Genomic DNA, 6,329 nt, shown 5'->3' on the forward strand with positions numbered 1-6,329 from the left:
AGGGACTACGCTGCGGTAACTCTGGTTGCTGAGTTGACTGGGTCCGAATCCATGAAATGGTAGATTTGAAATTTTCTCGCCAGAAGTACGGCTGGAATATTAAGTCTTTTAAACTCCAATATATATTTCAAACGATTTTAAATATTTTGTAAGGACTTTTCCCGGAGAATAAAGAAAGACTTATCATTAATGCCATCACAATGCTCATTGCTCACGAAGGTATTGTATATCTTTGCCAATAAATATATTTAGTGTTCACCCCTAAAATATACATATTCTGACTGCTATTACCTTCACAGGTGTTCAATATATACATAAAATAGTTAAAATGTTTCGTCTATTTGCAGGAGACCAAAACAAAATATCAGATAAAGATCTCGAAGCACTGTTTCACGCTTTGAGACATTAGGTTGGATCCAAAGCAGGTTTCACAACGCTCACTAGGTGAGAAACGTTTATCTTTAACCACAACACACGCTGTTTACTCAACCAGCTCACTTTCTCTAGACCGTGTTTCTGTTTTGTTTTACAGCTTCTATGAGAAGGTTGGTGTGAAAACTGTGAAAGCTTTGAAGAGGAATAATGAAGCCGTGACTCACGCCGCTGTCGACATGCTGTGTGCTCTGATGCAGGTAAAGAGAGGGCTTTCCTTTAAGCGGCCAAAATGGTCAGACCGGTCATATTTAAATTTAAAATAGAGTATTTCGTTAAGAATATAGTTGCGAAATTTCCGAGCTAGACAGATGCAAGTAACGATATACTTGAACGCAGAGTTCTTGAAACACTCTAAAATACCAGTAATCTGTCTGTACCGAGATCAACAATAGGACCGGTCTGGCCGTTTTTTCCGTATAAAGGAAAGCGCCAACACTTTAACGATGAATTTCCTGGTAATATGTTGCCAAATCTGTCACTGTCATTAGTGTTACCCCTTTAACTTGCAATCCACATAAACTCAGCCAACTTTGAAATCTGAATGTTAACAGGATCCAATTTTATCGAAACCAATTCTGTTTTTTATATAGCCAACGCACGATAACTATGACATTCGACAAGAACAGATAAACAAAAGCTCTTTGTTATCCTCTGAAAAATTTCTAAGCAGTTTGTTGGAAATTCTCACGATAAATGTGGTAAGATGTGCGGTGTTGGTTGCCTATAATCTATGCTGAACCCTTGCATTTTATTTTTCCATCCCTCTTGTATGTATATAGCTTTGTTTTGGAAGAGAAATTCCCTTGCAAAACCCAGCAAGTGATTCGTAGCAACTGCCTTTCTAATTTGAACTACCTTTCTAACTAAACACAAGAAATAGATTAACCATGAAAACTTTTCTTCTATATTCGTTCTACTGGGGTTTTAGTTATAAGTGGATTGCTTGATTTTCTGACGTTTGCTCTGTGTCCTCCTTACAGGTTTGTTCTAGTTGCTTTGCAATATATTAAAATAATACGGGGGTGAAGTTGGACATTCATGTTAAACTAATAGTAAGGTGTGATTGCTTCCAATATTTTGAATCAACTCATGTAGTCTGTTACAATAAATCGACTATTGCATATTCCTCTTAGTGAGACAACAGATGATGAACAGTTTGGGAAATTACTGGAGAAAGTTGCAGGTATGCTACAAAGAAATTTGAGGAGCTTTTCATTCAACTTGTCTTCTTGGTAGTTTATGGCTCTTTGACTGAGGTTGAGAGTTGATTAAATAGCCTTTCTCTCTTTACCTTTTTGGTGAAGTTTACCACGTCCACTAGCTTGACCCATGCATAGGAGCAACTCATGAAGTCTGTTATTTGTTTGTCTAGAAATGGGTCATTGCATTTATCGATTGTTCCAGGTAGGTTTACGACAAAACTAAATAATAGTACAATTTTACCATTTCTTCGCTTATGTATGTTTTACTATTGCCCGCTAATGGTTCTTACCAATCGTGGTTTTGAATTCGTTCCTCAACAATTTCAGCATCCGTCGACAACAATTGTGAAAGGTGCTGGCATGGTTCTGAAGGCGATAATCGAGGTACGTTTTATTCATTTATTCATCCATTGAGAATTTTCTGCCTTTGACGAACGTCATTTATAACGCTCTGCATTTTTTAGCCGTGATGAATGTACATATTAGTTCAGTTGATATTTAAGAGGTTTTAAAGGGTCTTAATTTTGAGAGTATTATACACACTTCAAATCAAGCCAGGAACAGATGACGGAAAAATGAGTGAACTATAGATCCTCCGGCAGGAATCGAACCTACGCTTTTGCGATGCCGGTGCAATGCTCTTGTCACTGAGGACGTACAGTTGACTCATTTTTCCATCAACTGTTCCCTGCTTGAATTTGAAGTGCGTATAATACCACTCGAAATTAAGACCCTTTAAAACCTCAAGAATATTCCTGCATCGTGTGAAGTGCCTAAAATCATCTGTTGATATTTAGTTAGAACTTCACTTTAGGAAGCTGATGAAGAAACCGCGGCAAAAATACAAGTTCTGGCGCTTGCCGAGGGCGCTCTACCAAAACGCTTACGCATGGCCATGTTGCAAAGCACTGATAGACGTTCGCTATTGAACAGGTGCGAATTAGTGTGATAAATTAACAAATTGTTGCAGAGGTATAGCCTCTATTCCATCCGCAGGACCTGAGTTGTATTTTAGCAACATTCTCAGATTCATCTTAAAACTTGTGATTTTATAATCCTCTATATACTAGCCATCTGTAAATAGTTCAATTGAGACTAACAAGCATACTCCATAAGTAATTTATAATCATTATTGTTGGCATAGCATCATCCAACAGCAATGGCATTACTTGCGAGAATAATGTTCGTATTAAAGTAGTTATAGTTTTTAATGTCTAAAATATACAAGAAAGTTTAAATGCGAGATTTCCTGTTCATAATTTTTGGTTCATAAACAATTATGTAATAAATTTGAATACGATTTTCACAGCCTGCTGGTTTGCTCTATTACCTTGAAAGCCCTGACGAAGTAAGAAATCTTTGAAAACTTTTTTGCGAGGGCCATTATTTACATAAACCCATTGAGGTGATTCTGACTAACCAATCGTATTCATGACTAAGTGGATATCAACTGCTTTGGTAACTAAACTCCATCATTCATCCTTAAACTGTGCCAACTGCCCCCTGACGAAATAATTAAATGGTAATTCATTCAGAAGTGTAAAACCTTTTTGTAAAGAAACAATTTTGTTGGAAAGTTTTTATCTTTCCTTCAGCCACCAGAGACTGAAGAAGATCGTTTATCAATTCGTGACAATGTAAAGCTTGCAGAAGTACGTTTTAAATCAACAATCGTGTTCCAAAATTTCATAATGCATGCTTGCATGTACGTATAAGCCTGTTATTTCACGTGCTATACTTGTGTCTTAGAGCTCTGGAAAAACGAGGGGAACGTTGAGAATCAACTTGAAGGATATCTCTCGCATTGGAGGACAAAAATAGGATTCAAATCCAGGAAAGATGTGAGAATTTAAATCCAGTTTTTTTATTACAAGTAAGTGTTCATATTAAGAAAATGGGAAAATGTTCTAGTCGTTTGAAAGATGAAAAAGCAATGATATTTAAGCGGATCTTTTTTACAGATTCAGTCAAGATCTGACAGCGTACAACCTGATTTGGAATTACAAGGTGAGTCTCGAAGTTAAGGTTAGTTTCCGTTGAAAATATAGGAAATGGAAATGTAATGGAGGATTTCCTGTCGCTATGAGTATAACAAGACAAATTCAATAGTCCTGACCTCTTTCTCTAAACTGTTCTCGTAAAAGAGTATGAAACAATTTCTTATGTTTTCAATGTGACAGACGCGAGAGGAACTTCTGGGGCACTCGAATCTGATTTGCACGCATTTGCAATGGAAAAAGATCTGAGTGGAAACTACGTTGTCTTTTGGAATCACCTTTAGTTTGAAGTCCTGTATGAATGTTTAGCTGATGAACTGAAATAGGTTAGTGATAAGCCTAACTGCTCTAGCTTTTTAACAGTTCTTCATAAAGCGTCCCCCCTTATTCCTCGATAGGAATCAAACTCATAACGTATCTCTGCTATCAGGTGACTATTATTTGAGAGTCTTGTTGGAACAAAACGACGAGGAGACGCCGATAACAAATGTGTGAGTCCACGACATTTATCTATCAGGGTTTGCAAATATTCAAACTACTTTCCATGTGCTTTTCTGTCTGGCTTCCCCCTATTCTCTATATTGCTGCACAGTTCACGCAATGTTATTTGTCCTGCAGAATGTAGTAGAGAAGTATAGAATCATGGATGAAACCATTCAAGATTCGATCGACTTTTCTATTTTGTTTTCAGGCTCGAGTTGTCTAACGATCTGTATCACTGATTCCTATTGACAACTAAACCAACTATGAAAGCAATGTGCCTTCAGGTGAGGATGTCGTTTAGCGCGAATGTAGCCATGTGTAGCCTTCGAAGAATGAATTAAACAAATTGGAATATTTCATTCACAGGCGATGACTAAAGTTTATGGAAAATATCACGAAGAGATTGGAGCTTTTAATGACACCAAGCTAAGGATCATCTGTTATTGATCCAGTGTTACTGCAGGAGCCTGAACTAAACTAACTTTATTCATACTGTTTCGTATTTTTAGCATTTACATGAAAATGGCATCACTAACAGGGATTGGAAGGTAAGCACGCCCTAATTTATTTATCACTACTGCTTTATATCCTAAACTTTAACGACCATAATTTAACTTTTTCTTCTCTAGCCAGAAAATGTTTTATTGTGTTCCTCGTATGACGAAACGCTTATAAAGGTTTGTGTCGGTTGTGTATTGAACTTGTGTTTAAATTGCCCTTTAAATTGTCTTTGAAGAAACCATTCGATGTGACCATTGCCAGCAAATCCTGGAAGTCACTATAATCTCAATTCCGAGTTTTGTCCGTGATTTCGTTTTACGAAAGCAGAGCGCATTCTGCAAACGTTTTAGGTTCAGTTATTTCTCATTGTTACAGTTTCTCAATGATAACAATTAATTTTTTAGATCAGAATTCCTATATGGAAACACTCTGTGGTACACCAAGTTACCTCGCTACCAAAATGTTAATCCGTAGCCTGAAGAACGATCCTACAAGAAATCGTGTGTTATATGTTTGGTATGCCATATACTTCAGTTTACTCAAATTCACGTAGTGAACACGATTTGTAATGAAGCTGGAGGTAGCTTAACCTCATTTCAAATTGGAGTACGTCAATGAAAAGTTAACGTCTTTTAGACTTTCCGGATCTTCTTTATTTTCAAAGCAGGCAAATAACCCATTGGAGAAACAAGTCAAAGAAGGGTCGTATAAATTTCCGAACAACCTCTGGAAGAATGTTAGCAGTGAAGCTAAGGATCTTATAACAAAACTGCTTACTGTTGGTCACAGAAATGCATCACGGTTTCAGAAGCTCTGGAACATCCTTGGATGAAGGTGATGATGAAATTACTAACCGCCTTATAACACCCCGCATCTAAGATTTTTCAAAATCGGCTGACCTTTTTCGTCTGAAGTCCCAGCTTTTTCGAATTGTTAGAATTAGTTTGGTTGAAGTTTAGAACGATACACTATCCAGCATAAATAAAGTCAGTTTAGTTCAGGTTTCCTCCTGTAGTAACACTGGATCAATACGGGATGACCCCTACTGGACCTCCATGAAGGACAATTTAGAACTGATAGAACTATACGGTATAAATAAAATTAGTTCAGTTAGGAGAGAAAGCTTTTAAAAGTGTTAGATTGATCACGATTTAACAAGGTTTTTGTCTTTTGTAGGATAAAGAAATGATAGAAAAAGCAGAAAAAATGATAAAACCGACCGTGGATGGAAGATCAATGTCTCCGCCCTTATAAAAGGTATGTTGAAAACTACGATACTTGTCCCGTTCTTCCGTCCAATGACCCTTATTTTCAACTCGCAATTGCAATGAAACATTACATGTTTGCAAGTTACATCGAAATTTAACCAGCTTTCCGAAACAATCTCAAGGCGCTGTTACACTACGCAACTTTCCTTGCAAATTGCAAAACCATTCTACTCCTGAGGCATCTAAAGTTGTCAAATACGAACATCTATTACGATCTGCTAACGTTTCCTTAGTATTTCGAACACTCTTTACAAATTAACATCCTTCGGAGTTATAATTGCATTGCAAGTTGTAAGGAAAATTGCATATTGTATAGTAGCGCCTTCAGTAAAGTTGAAAACTCACCGTGCAATGAAACATTGCATGTCGGCAAGTTAAAAGGCAGAAAATAACTGTCACCGTACATGGTGAAGACTGGCCGACGGTCACGTTCAGCAGACGAG

The 6,329-nt window shown here is 37.1% G+C and overlaps 1 long non-coding RNA gene across 1 annotated transcript; it reads left to right on the forward strand.

Moving 5' to 3' along the window:
- Nucleotides 1-4,034: 4,034 nt before the first annotated feature.
- On the forward strand, nucleotides 4,035-4,524 carry LOC114543397. Its single transcript, XR_003690024.1, has 3 exons — nucleotides 4,035-4,125; nucleotides 4,326-4,401; nucleotides 4,484-4,524. It is a non-coding gene; the product is annotated as an uncharacterized LOC114543397 (long non-coding RNA).
- Nucleotides 4,525-6,329: the final 1,805 nt, after the last annotated feature.

Source organism: Dendronephthya gigantea, unplaced genomic scaffold (assembly GCF_004324835.1).
Source record: "Dendronephthya gigantea isolate DGI-Jeju-01 unplaced genomic scaffold, DenGig_1.0 000451F, whole genome shotgun sequence".
In the NCBI taxonomy this organism is placed as follows: Eukaryota; Metazoa; Cnidaria; class Anthozoa; order Malacalcyonacea; family Nephtheidae; genus Dendronephthya; species Dendronephthya gigantea.